Raw genomic sequence first — 21,258 nt, forward strand, 5'->3', positions numbered from 1 at the left:
CCCAGAACCTGTGAACATGTTACAGGAAAAAGGAATTTTGCAGATATTATTAAGGTAGGACAAGTTGGGGCAGAAAGCCTGGATCCTCCAGGTGAGCCCAACATAATCATAAGAGTTCTTAGACATGGAGAGGAAAGCAAAGGCAGGGAGATGTGGCTATCCTGGAAGATTGAATGATGCCTTGTAAGCATTCCACCCTTGTTTGCACTTTTACAAACTACTATATTGGATACGTTTGTGAAAAACTAGTAAGGGGGTGTCCATTGGTGGCTTTGGAAATGGAGAAAAGAGGCCATAAACCAAGAAATGCCAGCAACTTCTTAAGACTGGAAAATGGAATAACATGAATCCCTCACTAGAGCCCCAAGAAAGGACCAGAGCCTGCATGCACATTGATTCAGCCTAGGGAGTTCCAGTTGGACTTTTGAGCTCCAGCACAAAATGTTTCTATTGTTCTATGCCACTAAATTTGTGGTAATTTCAGCAGAAATAGAAAACTAACACAGAACACTTCAGGTTCTGGAAAAAAGAAGCCCCAGAGGACAAGGCAAGTACAGGCAGAGCAGGAGATGAGATAAAAGTATTTCCTAAAGTCAGTGCTGAGCTGGGAAGGAAAAGAGGCAGAGGGCTATAAGGGCTCAAAAACACACCGCTGTGCTTAAGGAGATCCACAAAGGGCCAATGCTTCATTTCCCTGGATATATCTGTCAGGTTTCAAGTTTCCTAGGGAGGACTCATGAAAGGCCTGGTTTATTACTTGATGTTGAGTCAAGACAAAGAGCAGTTAAGAGCACAGGCAAAAGTCTAATCAGATAGGTGTGAGACAACAATCTCCTTTTTCTTGGCAGCTTGTCCCAGAAATTTGTGGATAACTAAGTCAAAGGAGGATAAAGCTATTGGGAAAATTGAGTTAGGATGCACAGGTGCTGCATTCAGTAACTTGTTATTGAAGGTTTTTGTGAGAATCAAGTGCACAACAGTGTGATACCGAGAAGAACTAGGCAGGATCAATCACAACTCCGTGCATGTGGGACAGAAGGCCATGAGCTGAGTAGTGAAGACACTCCCCGGGGACCAATGAAGGCTACAGGATAGCACACAGACCTGAGGTCTTGCCTCCTCCTGCTGCCAAGAGGATACCTTGACACCAACTGAGAATAAAGGCAGGTGGGTCCCTTAAGAGAAATAGTTTGAGAAGAACTTCATCTTGATTGCTCCTTGTTTTAAACCAGACAAGATCATTGACTTTGAATCACAATGTTTTTTCTCTTTCTTTCCTGCTGTGAGAACAAAAGCTTAGATCAAGATGAAATCAAAAAAGACATTTTTACATTACATATATACTCAAGGAACTAAAAATAATTGTTTTATTTTATTATTTTATTTCATTCTCCACTTCCCTCCCTCCAATAGGACTGTTGATAATCTTGGTGAGACTGAGGAAAACAATCCCTTTTACATTGAATACATTTATGTGTCCCCTGTTGTTTTTCTCATACTCCAGGACTTTTATTATATTAAAAATCACAATTGCTAAAAAAAAAAAGACAACTTTGTGACCTTTGGCGAACTTTGAGAACATTGGTGACATATATAGTATATATTACATAATACTAAGTAAATATTTTCAATATTAATAAGTGGGCTAGTAGTATATGGTTATGTTAAAATGTTCTTATCTTCAGTGATGCATAATTAGGGACTTACGGTGGTTGCCCTCACCAGTCCTCAGTTTCCTCATGTGACTCATGGGGAAGCTGTACAATTCCTCTGTCTTGGTCACCCTGAGGAAGAATTGCTCTGCATAACATCTATTTCTATATTTCCCAGTACTGACAGTGGAGAAATTATGTGCTACCACATTGTTATGTTTCTTGGTCCACTCCTTCTTTAGGGTCCTACTCTGACTCCTAGTACATCCTGGAAATATTTCCTGGGCTGAATCGGCCAGCCACGGACTAAGCACTTCACTATCCTGAGTCCCCAGAGGTTAAAGTCAGAGTGAACTACATCTGGCCATGGCTTTTGGGGGATTCTGAGAGCTAACTGCAGGGGTAAGACTCCACAGTATTCTACTGCTCTGGTGCTGATGATTGTTTTAGTCTTTTTTCAGGATCTGAGACACCCCCTCTAGTGACCAGAGTCTGCCAACGCTGGAAGTGGTTGGATGACATATCTAGTTATCCTCATCTGGAACTTCACCAGGACATTCCTCCAGTGACCTAGTTCCTCCAGCTACTTCCAACCCGTCCACAGTTACCACCTAGTAATCTATTTAAATTATTAATTCACCAAATGGATTAATCCACTAATGAAGTCGATTAGCTTTCATAAGTCAATCATCAATCATTTTACCTCTGAACATTCCTGCCTTGGGGATCATGCTTTCAAACCATGAACTTTTAGAGGAACATTTTCAGATCCAAACCATAATGGCAATGGCTTACTACCTTAATGAAACTCCATAGTTCAGGATCATTCCTATTTTCATCCTCCTTCTTTGAAGTCTGGATAACCATAGGAATAATACATTCTAAGAACTGTCTTTGCATGTTTGTCATTTATAGAATATTTAAATTTCACAAATAGATAGTAAAAATGGCAAGAAAAGAATGCAAGGATAGAAAGCAAATGGAAAACTGAAGATTCTTTATCATGTATGTTTTAGCCCCATTATAATTGCACAAATATTTATATGTAGCATCTCAGAGTTTGAACATTTGTAAAATGGAGATAGTAATAGTACATAATTTTTACAGTATTTGTGAATATGGAATGAGTTAATATATATTAACATTTGCCATGCTTTTTATCTACATGCCTGGCCTATGATAAACACTCTAAAATTGTTAATCATTATCCTGTCAGGTTTCAAAGTGGCATAGTTAGGATTTCATCTTAATATTATATGAGTGTTGGTGGCTCATTAATCTTCATGGATGTACACATGCCATTTTCTTTCTTCTTCCAAGACATGGTTGCTCCTCCTGCTTTTCATAGATTTTAAGTTGTTTCTCATTATTTGCTAGCATATCAGAAGTCTGTTTGGAAGATATAAGACAATTGCCTAAATTGCGGAAATAAAAATATGGATTTTCCCAAAAATAAATCTGAAAAACACTGGTGCTTGGTGGTGAAATAAAATATAAATTATTCATGTTATATCTAGAGTTGATGAGCTAGATGAGTATGATCAAAGTGAGTACAACAGCCTCAACATCCAGAGTATAACAGGGTTTAATGAATTCTCAGTGAGGACAGTTTGAAATGTTGGTAATTCAGAAGTAAAGCATGTTTAGTAATATCTAATACTTATTTAGTGCTTACTATTTATCAGGTCCTGAGCTAAGTAGTTTATATACATTTTCTTATTTAATCCACACAATAATCCTACATAATGGCTAACATTTTCAGTTCTTATTTTGCAGATGAACTCATTGTAATTCAAAGAGATTCAATAACTAGAATAATGCTTTGTGCCACACCAGAAATTAAACACAAGGACTTACATTTTATGACTAAGATGCCTAATGATTACAGCTTTACAGCTTCTGAATCAAATATGCATCTATGTTGTTTTCAGAGATAAGAAAATTTACTCTGAAGCTACCCTTAGAGGGTATTACAGGGTATATACTTTGTATTTTATGATTTTCTTTGGAGATATTGATTTCCAGAAATGAAAATTCCATTAATAGCCAGAATAGACAGTACATAATGGTGTTGATATAGTGTTATTCAAAATTATAAAATTCTTTAAAATAAGATAAAAATCAAATCATGGGGGCACATTAGCCATTAACATAACATAGTTAGCAGAACAATTAAAGTGCTAGACACTAGCTGGTTTTTTACAAAATTTATTTCTTGTCTTCTACCAACATCTAGATTACATGTGCTGTGTCCTTTGCAATAAAGTGCCTATGTGAATGATTTCTAGCTAAAGACATGTAAGCAGAAATTAAATATGCCACTTACAGAACTAGCCCATAAAAGTGCCCCATTTATTATCCTCAATGCTCTTTTGCTTACTGCCAGCTGGTAGCAGAAGAGCAAAGTGACCCGGAAAGCAGTATATTGGACACAGGAGCCATAAGAGAGGAGCCTGAATCCCTGAATCACCACTTGAACAAGAGCCATCTGCAAATTGCTGAAATCCATTTTGGATATGTGTGGAAGATAAACTTCTACTTTATTGAGAAAATTACATTTTGGGATTCATCAATTACAGTAGGTAATGTTATCTGAAGTAATACAGAAATTGTCACTTTGAAGTAGGGTACAATTTAACAAAACTTTACAATATATGGAGTGGTTTAGTTGTTGGACAGTGGTTGGGCAGTTAAATCAATAATGCAGTGAGAACCATCTGGTGTAGTGAGAAAACATTTGGTGAAAATTTCACCTGCAGTAACTTGAATGGCAGTGATAATGATGGGTTGACATTTATGGTCCACTTTTTGTAAGGTATTATTAGGAGATAAGATAGGGAAATAATTGGCTGATGTATAAGCAGAAATATTTAGCAAGTGGAGAAAATTCAGAAATTTAAGAAGTTAAAGGGATAGAAAATCAGAGTCATTCTAAGCACCAAACAGTAGTAGTTAAAAATGTAAAAATCATTGAATGAAAGGCTTAGTATGACTTCCCAGTTGAAAAACATAACTCAGTTTTGCAGCCAAGATTATGTTATGCTGTATTCCCACTGATTTCTTCAGAGGGAGTAAAGTTAGCCACATTAAGTTGAGAAATAAAGACACAGACACTGCTGTGCTATTAAATTTTTAACACATGGCTTTCAAAAAGGACATAAATAAAAAGCCATGATTTATAGTATTTGCTCATGTCTATGGTATAACTATTCCCACCACAGACAATTTCAAGCTATCAACATAATGTCAACTGGCTCCCAAAATGCCTGAAAATTTACCAATCAGAACTTGAAACCCAGTAGTGGCTAGTTACAGCACACCACAGGTATAGAACCAAGGATATATCATATCTAGCTAACTTGAAAACAACTTCAATGTGTTTAAAGACACTGGAACTACCTAAAATTAAATAGAAAATAAGCCTATTCAAATTTGGAGGAGTAATTACAAAACCAAAATATTATGGCTCCTGAATTATATGACCAAGAAGCAGGATCTAAAAACAATGAAGTATCTAAGGAAATCACAATCCCCAAAGCCTATTTCAGGTAGAGAATAATGGCAGAGGAATAACCTTGAAGAAGGCATAGCTAGGAGACTTACCTACTAAAAATCAGGGAATTTGCTTCTCCCCAATCAAAATCAACTGTAATCAAGGAACACCTCTAATTACTGGGGGAGGGGCATTGTGAGACTCACATACCTTTCCAAAAGGCTATATCCTTGCTGTATGCTAGGATATTCCTACTTGTTCTCTTCCACTTTCCCTTTTTACATGGGAATGTTTTTCTAGTTTTCCTGTTCCACCACTACGATGGCATACTAGATGTTTATGGAAAGAGAGACTTGCGTTAATTTATTTTGCTGCTATAAAAATTACAACAAATTTTGTGGCTTAAGACAACATAAACTTATTATCTTACCATTTTGGAGGCAGTGCAATACAAGTATCATCAAGTCAAAATCAAATTGTCAGCAGGGCTACATTTCTTTATGGTAATGCTAGCTAATAATTTATTTTCTTTCCCTTTCTAGCATCTAGAGGCTTACAACTCACATTACTTGGATCATGGCCCCTTTGTCTGTTTTCAAATATAGCGATGTTGGTTGAGTCCTCACATTGCATCACCCTGACCTCATTTCATCATTACATCTCTTTCTCTCAGAGAACACTTCTGGCTCCTCTTCTATTCTCAATGACCATCATGATTACATTGGGTTCCCTCAGATAATCTATAATAATTATGTAAAAGTCAGCTAATCAGAAACATAATTTAATTTCTGCAAACTTAATTTTCCATTACCATGTAACCTAATATATAAATTGGTTCTGGAGCTTAGTATAGGATGTCCCCGAAGAAGAAGGAGTAGAGACAGGGTGGAGTATTATTCTGTCTACTAAAATGATAAACTTGTCATCCCAATTAATAGATTTTACAGATGAAGAGGAGCCATATGCAGACTTGACAATAGCTACTGCTCATCTCCTGATAATACTAGATTTTAATTAGATGCAATGACTGGATGAGATTTGGGGTATTCTCTTTTGGGAGTATTCTCAGCATAGGATATTTAATAACTAGAAGAGTGTTTCACAGTTTGAGTAGCTTCCCTCGAAACTCAACTTTTATTTTTGGGCATACAGTTAGAATATATTTCACATATATGACCAAGAAGCAGGTGTGACTATATGACTAAGTTCTTAAAAATAGAATGTGAGTGGAATTAAAATGTCCCTTTCAATCTTGGCCTTTAAGAAACACCATTCATTATCCAGTGTATCCTTTGTTCCCCCACTGATTGAAAAAAAAGAACATAATAATAACTTGGAAGACATCTCTAAAAATGGTGGTGCCATAAAATAGAAAAAGCATGCATTCCAAAGTATTATTTAAGGTAGAATTGCTCACAGGTGTGGAACAACCATTTTTAATTTTATGTGAATAAACAATCTTTTAATATTGTTTACAACTTTTGAAGTTTTGAGGCTCAAGTGTTATTGCTACTAGTAATACCTTGACTTAGTTACAAAGTAACACTGTGAATAGTTAAAATCAATATTATGCTGTAAAAGACCATGGAAGCAGTTGTTTTAAAATACTTTTAGAACCACTGACCTCTTCTTAACTTAATGATCTCATAAATGTAACAACTAAGAAAGAAATGTAAAGCATTTAGCCTAAGTATTATCTTCTCAAGGAAACTTTTATAAAGGTTTACTACTGCATATAATTAATTGTGTTCACTAGAAATATTCATTTCCTAAGAAAAAAACAATAAACAAAAACTTGAGTAGAGCATGTAGTAAATGGTAATTTCCTTCCCCATATACCATTATTATTCAGTTTCTCCTTCTCACTGGAAAATTCCCTGACCAAAACTGAATTAGGATTAAGAATTGTTTTCCTACTGTAAACATTTCCAATATTTCAATTTTCAACTTGAATCCCCTCATGGTAGTCTTCTCTCCTCTTTGGTCTACTGCCCTGACTGATTCAGGGATTCAGTGCTGTTAACTCCATTGGTTACTCTCTTGACTCCTGCCCCCCATTCAGTACCACTGCTACTGCCTGGTGCAGGCCTCCACCTGGTCTCTTCTGACCTAAGTCTTGTTGACCTGAGCCTTCATGGGGCTTTCAAAGCAAACATTTACAACTCGGTCTTTCAGAGGCTCCCAAATATGGTCCAAATACATTCAAATTGCTTACAGCACATAATAGCTCTGTTATCTATTTCATCCTTACCCCTAATGTTTAATAAACAGATTATATTTTTAGAAGTTTCAGATTTACAACAATCTTAAGAAGATAGCACAAAGAGTCTCTGGGTGTCCCACACCTAGTTTATTCCTATGAATCACCTGAAGATGTATCCAGACTCCCTTAGGGTCCCAGAATAAGCAAATGTGACTCTTCTCTGGAGAGCCCTTCCACACAGAAGATCATTCAAGAATCCCACAAGAGAGAAAATTCTACTGGAATGAGCTTGAACTTAAAGAAAATTTCAAGATACAAGCCAAATAAGTCATCATGCAGAAGTCAGCAATTTCAACAAATGGAGTGGCTAGCAGCCCAGACATTTGAGTTAATTGAGCAAGCTAAAAGAAACAACAAAATAACAGACTATAAAATTTGAAAAAGGACCAGACAGAATTTCTGGAAATGAACAAGTGCAATCACTAAATCTTGAGCATCATGGGAGTGCTTGAGTAACCCCAGTATTGATCCCCTACTCCATGGAGTGGGGACCACCTTGATGTGATGGCTGACACCCTAGGAATAGTACAGTAACATGGCTTTACAATTGGCTGTTTATTGAATCTCATTCTTCCTTCTGCCTTTGCCATTTCTTGGTATGCTGACTCTAACTTGGCATTTCACATTGACACAATTTTTAACACTCAAATCTGAATTAATAGAAATAGAAATTTACCCATGTTTTAATCAAAATAGGAAAAATAGCACAATATCTCTAAAAACTAAAAAAAAAGGAATTGTTTTTAGCATACTGAATTGACAGATGAATTATACCACTATTTACCACATCTCAGATCAGTGTCTCAACATATAAAGCAACCAGCCAATTATTCTATCCAATAGGTATTCATCAAGCATCAGCCAAGCTGTTATTTTAGCTAGAAATTTTAAAAAAGCAATTTCTTCCTCATTATCCTTAATATTAGTGTTACGGCTATTCTTTCCAACGTTTTTTCCCCCTAAATATAGCTATTTATAATGAGTATATAGGAAACTATGTAAAATATACTTACCTTTGAATTTTATTGCAACTTCTTGAGTTCTAGCAATAACATTTTAATTTAAATATCAACATTGTCATTTTCTCATTTCAACTTTTTCCAAGCATACTTAAAGCATGCCTCACTCAAATTATATAAGGGTTACAAGTACTTTATATTCATAAATTATGAATACAAACAATTTTATGCATGTATAGTTGAAAAGCATTAGAAAATTTACTTAGTTAATGTAGCCCTCTTAGAACTATAAGAGTTTTGAGTTTACATTAAGCTAGAATAATTTGAAGAGAAATAAAAATGTCAGTCAGCAGGTTTGTTTGAGCTACATGATGCCAAAAAATGATTGATCTGATTTTATTCTTTGAATTGAATTTTTACTATTGACTGAAACTAGCAGATGTTTTGGCATAATGTAGAGACAATTAAAGCATCCTGAACAGATGAAACCCCTATCTTATTTTCAAAGACATGTGAAAAGGATTTGACAACTTCATTTGGAAATCAATTATAATATTTAATGACTGCCACTCTTTGAAAAGTCTTCTTAGATCTATTCTAAGTCCTGCACTCTATGTGAAAACCTGATTTGTTCTTAGAGTTTCTAATAAAATTTGAGAATATATAATCTAGTCCTTATGTAAAATTCTTTGCATTACATTTCTCATATTCCATTATTTCCTTTAGGCACCCAACATGGATGCTAGGCTTATATATTAATTTCTTTGTTCATTTTATGTATATTTATCATCTAACTAGTCACAAGATGTTTCATGAAATGCTTAAATCCATAAATGTCTTCAACATGTTTTAATATAATACAAAAGGTAACTCATGCTCATTTATATCTATAATTAATGTACAAAACTTGTTCATTAATCTTTATCATATTTGTTATTACTTATTCAGTATCTATGTTTCCTGCTGGGCTATAGTCTCAATGAATGCAACAACTGTGCATAGCATGTTGATAGCCTGAAATATGTATTTTCCATTGAATAAATGGTTTAATAAGTAAAATAGGTATAAATCATGCTGATTCCATATTGTATTTAACATTCTGAATTATCTTGAGCTGTGTTTTACATTTTGGATAAATGTTATTTAAGAAAGTTTTTCTACTTAAATTTTATATTGGAAGAAATGAAATATCAAATTCAGGTCATGAATAGGCAGTGAATCTAAAGTTTGAGTTGATCCTTGCTTTGCCATTTTACTAAAATGTAATTATATCAGAGGTTGAAGAACAGTTAATTTCAAATACTCAAATGACAATAGATTTACGAATATTGGCAATCTCGCAGTGATTTGTACAAGATGTATTAGATTTGTATTAGATTACTTTGAATCTTATAGTACTTTCTGGTCATATACTTACATATAAAATTTTATAAAAAAATAACCAATAAAGAAAAATACAAATTTGAATTGTCATAGATAACTTTTAACACATTCTAATGTGAGAGATAAGCTAAGGAATTTTACATAAAATTCACATTGATACTTTTTTCACATTGCTACATATATGTATAAACTTTAAGAATTGCATTTCAGCCCTTTTTTACTTTCACAACATGAACTTACTTGTGCATGCAACATATGGTGGATCATATGGAGCTCTATAATACCCATCTTTGTATACACTCCTGGAGGAGCCTTCGTGATCAGAGGAACTGTGAGTTGGGCAAGGAGAGCACAGAAGACCTTATGAGGAAGATATGTAGAACTCATGGCTGGCTAAGCAAGAGAAAGTGAAAACAGGAACATGACAGTAAATAGACTGTTTAAATAAAATAGAAATATTTAGCCAAGAAAAAAAAAGAATTGCATTTCAATAGCTACTTATAGATTATAATTAATAGATTAACATGAACTAATAAACTAATTATAATTCTTACATTGGTCTATAGTTTTTACTGGGTGAGTTGAAGAATTACACCAATCATAGACAATATTTTTTCAGCTGATACATTGGTTAAGTTACACATAAAATGCATAGGTACTTTAATGAGGTTGAGAAGGGAAGTGGAAATTTAAGTTTACTTCAACATTCATCTAACAAAATAGATTTGATTGTTGTACATAATGAGTAAGGAAGAATTCCTATTCTCAAATAACTTAATCCCATAGTAAGAAATGTGATGATTATAAACTATAACAATAATATAGAGTGTAGCATATGTCCTAGAAAAAGAAATAGGACAGTTGAGAAATCTAGAAAGGCTATATAATTTCCAATTAGGCTTTTAGGAGGAAGAGGTATTTGAAATTAGTCCGAAAAATGAATAGTGGATTAATTATTTTTAAAATATTTTTATCAGTTTTTGATGGATCTTTATTTTTTAAAATTTATTTATATGCAGAGCTGAGGATTAAACCCAGTGCCTTACACACACTAGACAACTGCTCTACCACTGAGCCACAACCCCAGTACAGTATTAACTATTTTTTAAAATAATGGCTCACTTTTATTTCAACCCTTTTGGCAAAGCTAAGACCTATCTTGACGACTATAAGGCATAGAATATAATTAAAACTTACTTCTGTAATCATAAAGTAGCATTTTGGGGTTCCATGTTTAGTGTGTTAATATAGTAAAATGAGAAACAGAGGTTCATGTGGTTCTAGTAACACAGAGTAGAGGGCATATTAAAAGGATGAGCTAAGACTTTGAATAATGTTTTATTACTTGTAGCAGTTTCCTTGAAGGGAAGATGATGATTTTTAATTCTGGCCCTTTAAAATTCCTTTGGAATGTCCTTAACATATTGAAAACATCCAAATCTAAAGAGTGGTGTTTAGGTGAGATATCATAGGGAAAGCAGCATGCACCAATTCTACATGTGTATTAATCACATTTCATTTAAGGAGCTATGGAAAAATATGAATATATACCTCCTCCAAAAAGCCATGTTATTTTCCACACTATCCCACAATTTATTTTTAAAAAAGATCTGGTTAACTTTGATAACTATATCAAATATATAATCATTTTGCTAAACATTGCCACAGTGTAGTTAAAAACCAAGTCATAAGGATGTGCTATTTCCATAAAGAATTTTGCACATTTGGGCAATACTTGCCTACCAGACCAGTTGGGTTCTAGTGAGAGAGATGAACTCGGTTCCAGAGATGAACTAGGTTTCCAATATGCAAAAAAAAGGAGGAATCTGATCAGAAATGAAAAAGTAATCAACAGAGTAAAAATATTAATATATACAAATAACCAGAAGAGAAAGTTTGATCTGTTCAACATGGTAGTCATAGAAAAGCAATTTTACCTTAAAAATAAAGGAGTTAATGGAATGTGGCTTTAGATTATTTAGATTATTAAATTATTAAATGTATGTGAAATGAATCTTAGTCAAAGTAAGAGCTACATATGTGGATATTTCAATTTAACTCTATGTGAATAAAATTGCTTTTAAAAGAGCAGTAGGGCTAGGGTAGAGCGTTAGCTGAGCATGTGTGAGGCACTGGGTTTGATCCCAATATCACATAAAAATAAATAAAATAAAGGTATTGTGTCCATCTACAACTAAAAAAATATTTAAAATAAAATAAAAGAGTAGTAAATTTTCTTTTCAAAGTTATGATATAAAAATAATCTCATGGTGTACCTGTAAGAAATCCAGCAGAATTTGGGGGTAATATACATGTTTATACACTTTGGACTAATGTTTAAGGTTAATGTAATGTTTTACGTTCTTTTATCCTGTTTGGCCAAGTGTTTCTCTTTAGGTTGGAGAAATTTCAACTGAAGAATGAGGCCATTTATTATCTTAACCATCATGATATCACCAATAAACAAAAGTTGAAATTATTAATAATGGGTCCCCTAATGAAAGAGTTCTCATTTCTTACTTCCTGTGTTAGATATAAAAGAAAATATGTCCAAGAAACCAGTTTCCATGTTGCTGGCATGTAAGAATAAATCATCTACATGGAGGTAAGGGAAGCAAAAATCCAGAACACCATCTTCATGAAGGTAAGGAAGAAGTTAAATTTCATGTTAAATTTAATTCAGAACTGTCAGAGATAGCTCTGACTGATCGGGTTATTAAAGCAGTAGAAAGAGGGAATGTCTAAATAGAAAACATTGCTCTCTGTTCAACAAAGTTCATCTTAGTATTTGGGGAAATTCATTACATGGAACTAGTCACTCAATGTTTTCATTAAGTGGTTAGAGGATTATAAGCCTTATGGTTAAAATATAATAAATTACCTATCTTAGAAATATTTGTTTTAATTTATTAAAATTAAATATAGGAGAACAATTTTAAGCATGATAACAATGACCAGAGTATGTAGAGCTTAATCTTGCTCTACATGGCTCAAAGTGAACAGCATGAACACTGCCCTTGCTCTATAATTACAGGAATGTAAACATTGTACAACCTCATCTTCTTATCATGCTGAAAAGGACAATATCAATGTCAGCATAGCATTTAACTTTTTCAAGTACTTAGGGTTATAAGATTATTTCTATTTTTATAAGGCTTTATATCAAATACAGTATTACCTTATTATTTTATAATGACAATTGGTGAAAGTTTGTAGCCTATAATTTCTGACAGCCCAATGCACTAAAACAGCTTGTTTAGATTATTAAATGTATGTGAAATGAAATAAATCTTAACAGTTCAAGGAAATATTTATATATGGGAGGGACTAGATATTTGTGTGTTGCAAGGTGACATTTTTAGAATTTCTTCTATGTTTTTAAACTTACTTTTTTCTTCCTATTATTTAGCAAAGGCTTTTATATTTTTTTAATAAATTCTTAAATATTTACATCACTACTATAATCAGTTAACACAGCGGGGATCTTGCTGAAAAGACTTAGAAAATCTCATTTATCAATTCTCTTTAGCCCACATTAAGCCTCCAATATAACATCTATTGAAGTAATTTGCAAAATTAAAATAACATGCTTATAAATCTATATCCTGATTAACTTTAGAACAAAATCTATTAACTTCTCAATAGGACATTCGAACTTTTAAGTAATTCCATTACCTAAATTCATCTGTGTCAAAAAGTTTATGGCCATAACATGTTCTTTTGTTGGGTAACTTTAATATTAATCAATAACTTCATAATTCAGTTTGTTAGTCTATAAAAGTTATATACACATTTTGATTTCTTTGCATAGAATGAGAATATCAGTACCTTCATATATTCTCCACATCCTTTGCTCTCTCATCTCCTACCATCTGTCACTTACAAATTTACTTTCACACTTGAGAAGATTTTAAATCCTACATTTTGTTCTTCAACCACAATCATAATTTTCTTTGCCTTGCCTGTAAATTTACACAACATAAAAATAAACCCACTGCAAATAAAACACAATGCAAATGCTATGTGTAAATAATGTTTATTGACCAATCAAGTAGTGTGCTAAGATTATAATTTTTTCTTTTGAATTCAATGTATTGATCATTAGCTATTTGAAGTAAAATAATACATTAATAAAGACATATATACACAAACACACATATATGTATATTTGAAGATTATGTATATTAAATATTATATATTCAAGATTATATATAAATAAGATTACATGTATGTGTTTGTAGATATAATCTTACATTCCCCAAATTCTTAAAGTGTTATTTCATTTAATTTTCTACATACTTGGAATATGTCTGACTTGTGACAATGTTTTATTTTCTTCTGAAATTTTATAATTATTTTTATTTTTTATTGAGGAAAAATACAATTCCATTCCAAACATCTCTCATCAATTTCAGCCTTGTATATCTGACACATACTTGCTTCCTGTTCCTCAAGCCTGTTCTTTCTTCACTCTTCTCATCCCTAAAAGTAGAAACTCTGTTGTTCCAGTTCCTTGTGCCAAATACTTCACTGTCAATCTTGACTCTTCTCTTTTACTCTCATATATATCCAATCCAGTCAAAGCTCCTGTCAGCCATACCTTGTAATCATATCACAAATCTGACTCCCTCTTGTCATTTCCATTGTTAAAATCCTATCCCAAATAATCATCATCTTTCCTCTGAATTATTATAATAGTCCCTTCACTGGTTTTCATTTTTCCATTCTTTATCCCTAACACTTTTTTTACATAAAAAAGTGACCCCATCAAGTCATCCAATTGTCTTCTGTGTCACTCAGAGTCAAATGCAGTCTTTATTATAGCTTTAAGGTCCCCCATGATGTCTTATTAGGTCTCTACTTTCTTCTTGTTCAGTGCTTCCTGTTATTCTCCCCATTTCAGCTGCACAGTTCCCTTACATGTTCCTAAGACTGAAAGTTTCAGCCCAAGCTAATCCTGAGGAAGGAGAACTTCTCTACTTAATCTATAGAAAATAATAGTGACTACCATCTATCTTCACATCATGTTTTTTTTCCCAATCATATCTTTTCTAATAATGTGTGTACAGTGTGTGTGTGTGTGTGTGTGTGTGTGTGTGTGTATTCTAACATTTTTATCTTCTAACTCTAGAAACGTTCCTTGGAAGAGGATCTTTCCCTTAATCTGTGTGCATGCAAGTGCATACATACACACTATTGTTAATTTGGTGCCTATAGAAATAAGGTCAGTGCTCAAGAATATATATTGACTGAATTAATGGATTATTTTTATTGTGTGATTCTACCCTATGAATTATACTACTTTCCTGGTAGTGTTTCCTTTTTTCCACAAAGATACTTATCTAGAGTTCTTTGACCCCGTGCTTCAAAAAACTGTATATTTTACTCTTAGTTCATGTATTAAAAGGGAATTTCATGGGGCTGGGGTTATGGCTCAGTGGCAGAGCACTTGCCTAGTATGTGCGAGGTACTGAGTTTGATTCTCAGCACCACATATAAATAAATAAAATAAAAAGGTCTATTGATAACCAAAAAAAAATTAAAAAGGGAATTTCTCAATCTCCTTTTAAGTGACTCATTTGCTATTTTCTACATCTCATGCATTTTTTTTTTGTTTTGTTTTATCCTCATTTTGCTTAAGTACAACCTAGAGTAAATTACCAGAAAACATGTTTTAGAAGCAAACTACTTGATTCATTTCATGTTGGAAAATAAATTTGTTTTCCTGGTTAAAGTATTCTTGATTCTAAATGTTTATATGAGAGTTTTTAAAACAAAATGTTCCAAGATATCCTAGCATTCAGTATTGCCTATAAAAAGTAGCATATCTTCTTTTTGCCCTTAAAAGTATTAATTGGGTCTAGGGAAAGTTCAGTGGGAAAGCACTTGAATAACATGTGGGAGGTCCTGGGTTTGATTCCTAGCACACATAAATAAACAAGTAAATTCATTAATAATTAAGAAATTGTTAGTAACTTTTTAACATTTTTGTTATAAAGTCATGAGATATTTACATGTAGGTCTTTCCTTGTTTCTATTTTTATATTATTTTTTAGTTGTAGGTGGACATAATTTCTTTATTTTATTTTTATGTGGTGCTGAGGATCAAATCCAGTGCCTCATGCATGCTAGGCAAGTACTCTACCACTGAGCCACAACATTAGCCCCGTTTCTTTTTTCTTTTTCTTTTCTTTCTTTCTTTTTTTTTTTGATGTTAGTAATCAATAAGTCATTTTGTTGTGAAGATATTTTCTTTTTCTACTAAAGGGACATTTTTTTCTAGTACCTCCTCTCTAATTTTTTGACTTCCCTTTCTAGAGAAATTGTTATTAGCTATAGTAGCTCTTGATCAGATACTCTGTATTTTATATATATGTTTTATACAGTTGATTTTTTTAATGTTTTCTAGGACATACTCTCAACTTGACTTTTTTTGCATTTTGATAACATTTGGTTTTAAGAGAATTTTATTATTTCTTTAAAGGCACTAAAATACTAATAAATTGTTCTTTTCTGATTTTTCATATACATGGAGGATTAACTATTACTTATGTCATCCACTTTTATTTTGATTATGCTTACACATATTGTTAAAAGTAAAGATGTTTAGTGATGATGGCACAGAAATAACTCACTTTTATTTTTGAGAAGGCTGTCTTTAAGAGATGGTAACACCTTTTACAGAATCTAAAATGGCATAAAATGTTAGTGGTCATAGAACTTTCCTTGTCTGACTAATGTGTCTCTTATCCTGAATTACTTTGTGAAGCCACACAACTTCAGGGTCCCTCAGTGAGGAAAATTAGGTATTATTAGATGGTCAAGTCAAGGATATTTCCTTTCAGATATCATTATTATTCGTAGAACCATGTGTGATCTACCTCATTTAACATAGACATCAGCATCACTCAAAATTATTCAATGTTTAAGTGGGGAAAGGGGAAAAAGCAATATGTGTGAGAACTTTACACAGTATATGTGAACTGAATCAAGGGAATGTGTGAACTCTAGACTCTCTCCAAGAGGGAAATGGTACCCCATGATTGTGTACTGATTACAACCATATTTTTTTAACCAAAGTTTGTCTCTGTATTGTTGCAGTTTCTTGAATATCACAGTCATGTCTAGTAAGCTAGAGAGGCCAAATCTATTCTGCTTTTCACTATCTAGGGGATAGGGCTCCAGTAAATTGTCATGTAATGTTTTTGTGTCTGTTTCCTTTCTGAGTTCATAATTTGGCTGCATAACAGCATGAAAAAGGCTGCTCTAACTGTAGTATGCATTTAGATCTTAATATATTCTGGAATTTGTGTTATACATAGAAAAACTTTCACTAGGATGAGGAAAATAGACCTTTTATTGGTTTCTTTCAATATTTCATTATTTACTTTTTTACATTTTTGGAATTTATTCTGGTATATGTCATAATGCAAATTTCAAAATTTCTAAAATATATTATTTCTTACTGTTTTAAATAGGCAACCTCATTTTATATGAAAATCCTACATGTATATAAATTTATTTTTATATACATATGCATAGATTTGGGCTTGGCTACTTGTGAAATAGTGCTATCCTATATAAAGAAGCCATGTACGAAGATATGGGAAAGTTAGTATTCCTGTGACTCTTAATATTTGGGTAATATTACACTTGGGCTTAAAATGGTTAGGAAAAGGGATAAGAGGAAAAAGTTGAGACCATGATCTGGAAGTTTTATAGTAAAGGCAGCTAATTAGCAATATAACTTACTATGGAGGGTCAGAGTACTGTCCCTGACTTACTATGTTGCCATATCATTTTTTAAAACTTTATAAGAGTTCTAACTATGCATTCAGCATAAAACCTACATTGAATTTCCTGAGCTAACAATATACCTTACAATACTGTCTTACAGTAATGGGCACTGGCAATGAGTCACAGCTTTCAGGACAGCCATGCACTCATGAACCATACAACAGAAACTCTACAGTTGTTCTGTGTTGCTAAGCTATGGTGTTCAGTAGGCTAGATGTATTAAATGCATTTTAGAATTACAATATTTTCAGTTTTCAATGTGTTTATTGGGATGTAACCCCATACGATGGGTGTAGCCATATACCCAATTTAATGTTTAACTCATAGAGCTTGTTAATGCAGTCTGTATACTTCAGCCTCCTATGTACAAAGCAGGTTAGAGAAGGTTAGATAGAAAATTTGGATGAGTGTATATGAAAGTTATTCATAACAGTAAACATATTTTGCTTCTCACACCTTTCATTTTGGTGACAAACTTATGTATACCATAAAATAGACACACTATCAATTACTGTATCATTGTGAAGAAGATCAATTCCATTACCTCACAATCTAAAACCCAAGATGTCAAATAATTTATTGTTACATTTGGGAAAAAGAATTATATTTTCACAGTATCTATGAGTATGGGTTCTTCAGACCTACCATATATAAAAAGAAGATTTTAAACAGGTAAATAAACATGTGAGTACCTGATAAGACAGTTGTATAATCATATTTAGTCAGAGATAACTGATAAGCAGAAAATACTCTATAGAAATCATGGTTCAAAGTGTAGAAGGAGAGAAATTATATAGTCATATATAATTTCATAAATTATAAAATCATTGTACAAAGAAAACCAAAGTAAATAAGGGGGTATTTTGAACAACTTCATGTCAATATACTCAATAACTCAAATAAAATGTATGGATTACTTGAGGAAAAATCTTCACAAAACACATAAAATAGGGTTAGAACTTCTGAATAATCCTCTTGAATTCAACAATTAAGCTCTAACAAGATAAGTATAAACTAATATCTGTCATGATATAGTTTATTAGTGACACACACCAAAAAAACGCATCATAACTTATAAGGTATATCAAGGGAATGCAAAGTTGAGTTAATATTGGGAAATCAATAAATATAACCAAATGAGGAAAACCTTATTATCATCTCAGGAGATGCAGGAAAAAAAAAAAAACATTTAATGATTCAACACCCATTCATGATAAAACTCTCAGCAAAACTTCTCAATCAGATGAAGGTTATATAGAACAACAAATATATTACAGCCAACATTTTATGTGTTGTCAATATGTCTATTGCCCTTCCTTTACATTTGGAAACATTTTGAGCATGTCTTCTTCATTATCAATTTTAACACTGTAGGTGAGATTTTAGTCAGGGCTTGTAACAAGAGAAAGAAATCAAAATAACTTGAATTGTGAAGAAAAAGTAAATTGTTTTTGTTAATATACAATGTTGTTGGAGAAGTAGATGGCAGAATGGAGCTGTGCAGTAAACCCTGCTCTCTCTACAACAAAGAAGAGAGATAGTGAAGGAATAGCTGACCTGAGAGGTGGGTGACAGAATAAATTCTGAAAGACCCAATATTTGACAGTCTGAGATTTGGAGAGACTTGAAGTTTGGTTACTGGAGCCAAACTCAGGCTACCATGGTGGAGTAGGGTTGGGGGGAAAGGAGAGAAAAGCACACAAACTCACCCACTTTTCAACAGCTTGAAAAAATGAGACTGAATTAAAATGTGACAGGAGAAGTCGGGTTTTTAAAGCAAATCAAGAAGTTTAAAACCAAATCTTGAATGGAAAGCCATACCTGATTCTGCAGCAATTCCTGGAGCCTGCAGCTGACTAGTAGTCCTTTAAATCAACATGACATCTTTCCACCTCCAGATAGCAACAGACAAAAACCAGAGGGAACACCCTGCAGTGAGATCTCTTAAACATCCTGTCTAGAAAGAACTTATACAGGGATAGCTACTAGCCAAAAGTTGCTGAAACCCCCTCCCCCTCCCCTTGAATAAGGGAAGTGGGCTGGAGTAACTCTGTCTCAGTAAGTGCTAGCTTAACCCAGCTCTGCAAAGCCTCTGCAGGAGCCCAGGAAGAAACTGAACACACAATTTTAATTCACAGCAGCAGGAAGCAAGAGCTCACATCCAAGCAAGGCAGTTTTGGTCCCTGGTAGAGGAAAGGAAAGGCATGCAGATTACTGCTACAGTTGGCAGAAGGCTCTCCAAGGCAGGAAGCTATCTATATCCCCAGAAGCATAGAGGGACATCCCCAGATTGAAGCTGCCACTGGCAGGAGGCCTATAATGGAGGGAAGTTGCCTGAGTCCAAGAAGCCTAATGGGATGGTGCCTGGATCATGATCATAGCTGGTGTGAGGTCATCAAAGTAGATAGCTTCCTAGGTCTAGGGCATGGGGAGAGAGATGTCACCCAGACTGATCCATGGCCACTGCTGGTAATTGTGATCACTCTTTATCTTGATTTGGCATTTGTTACACTAACAGCCAACATTGTCCTCAAACCCTTTGACTGTATTTCTTCTAATGGTTTAAAGCATTGATTAGAATTTTTTTTTTTGTTTTCATAGCTCTGGTTTATTCTTGCTCCTCTTACCCCCTCTTCTCCCTCTTACATTATCTGTTACTGCCTCAAATCCCCCATCCATCTTTTTTTTTTCACTTTTAACTTGGGGTGAATTATTCTTTTCTATTTTTACTTTTACTTTTGTTAAATATTTTTCTCTCTTCTGCCCAATTTTTCTCTTCCCCCTTTCAATCCCTATATAATGTTATAGCAATTTTATTATATTTAATAACTAATTTTTGACCTATTCCAGAACTTTATTACAAGTTTATACCTGGATTAGAGGAACTGTGGAGAAGAATATCAACAAGTTTTGCATTTTTCATAAGGTCGAATAGTACATCACTGCTCTGAAGTGATGATTGTAAATAGGGTTCAGTAGCTTCTTGCACTGTATTGCTGATGCTGAGAATGGTAGAGGCCACACAATAAGTTAAAGTATCAGTAATCAGATATTTCTTAAGAGAAATAAGCTCATAAAAGAGTCCCTTGCATAAAAGAATAAATGATAATTGTCCCAATATATGGGTAGACATACAAGCAATATGAAAAATCAAGGGAATAAACCACCCCAAATAGCCTATAACACTTCAACAACTGATTCCATAGACACCAGAATGAAATAAATGTCAGAGAAAGAATTTCAAGTTCATAGTTAAAATGTTCAACAAGATAAAAGATGACGTAAGGAGCAAAATTAGAGAAAAAATACAAGAAGTAAAAGATCACTTCAATAAAGAGATAGAGATTCTGAAAAGAACCAAACAAAAATCCTAGAAATGAAAGAAACAATAAACAAATTAAAAATTCAATAAAGCATCACCAATAGATTAGACCATTTTAAAGAAAAATTTTTAGGTCTTGAGGACAAAATACTTAATCTTGAAAACAAAGGTGACAATAAAGATGTTAAGAGACTATGACCAGAATATTAAAATCTGGGATAAAATCAAGAGAGTGAATTTAAGAATCTTTGGGGGTAGATGAAGGCTCCAAAATACAAACTAAAGGAATGCACAACCTTTTCAATGATATAATATTAGAAACATTTCCAAATCTTAGGAATGAGATGGAAATTCAAATGCAAGATGCACATTGAACTCCAAATATCTGC

The 21,258-nt window shown here is 33.4% G+C and overlaps 1 long non-coding RNA gene across 1 annotated transcript; it reads right to left on the reverse strand.

Annotated features, from left to right (window-relative positions):
* Window positions 1-1,068: 1,068 nt before the first annotated feature.
* Window positions 1,069-19,562, reverse strand: LOC125614117. Its single transcript, XR_007344758.1, has 3 exons — window positions 19,369-19,562; window positions 9,991-10,143; window positions 1,069-1,280 (listed from the first exon to the last, which is right to left on the reverse strand). It is a non-coding gene; the product is annotated as an uncharacterized LOC125614117 (long non-coding RNA).
* Between the last annotated feature and the right edge of the window lie 1,696 nt (window positions 19,563-21,258).

This window comes from Marmota marmota, unplaced genomic scaffold (assembly GCF_001458135.2).
Source record: "Marmota marmota marmota unplaced genomic scaffold, marMar, whole genome shotgun sequence".
Lineage (NCBI taxonomy): Eukaryota > Metazoa > Chordata > Mammalia > Rodentia > Sciuridae > Marmota > Marmota marmota.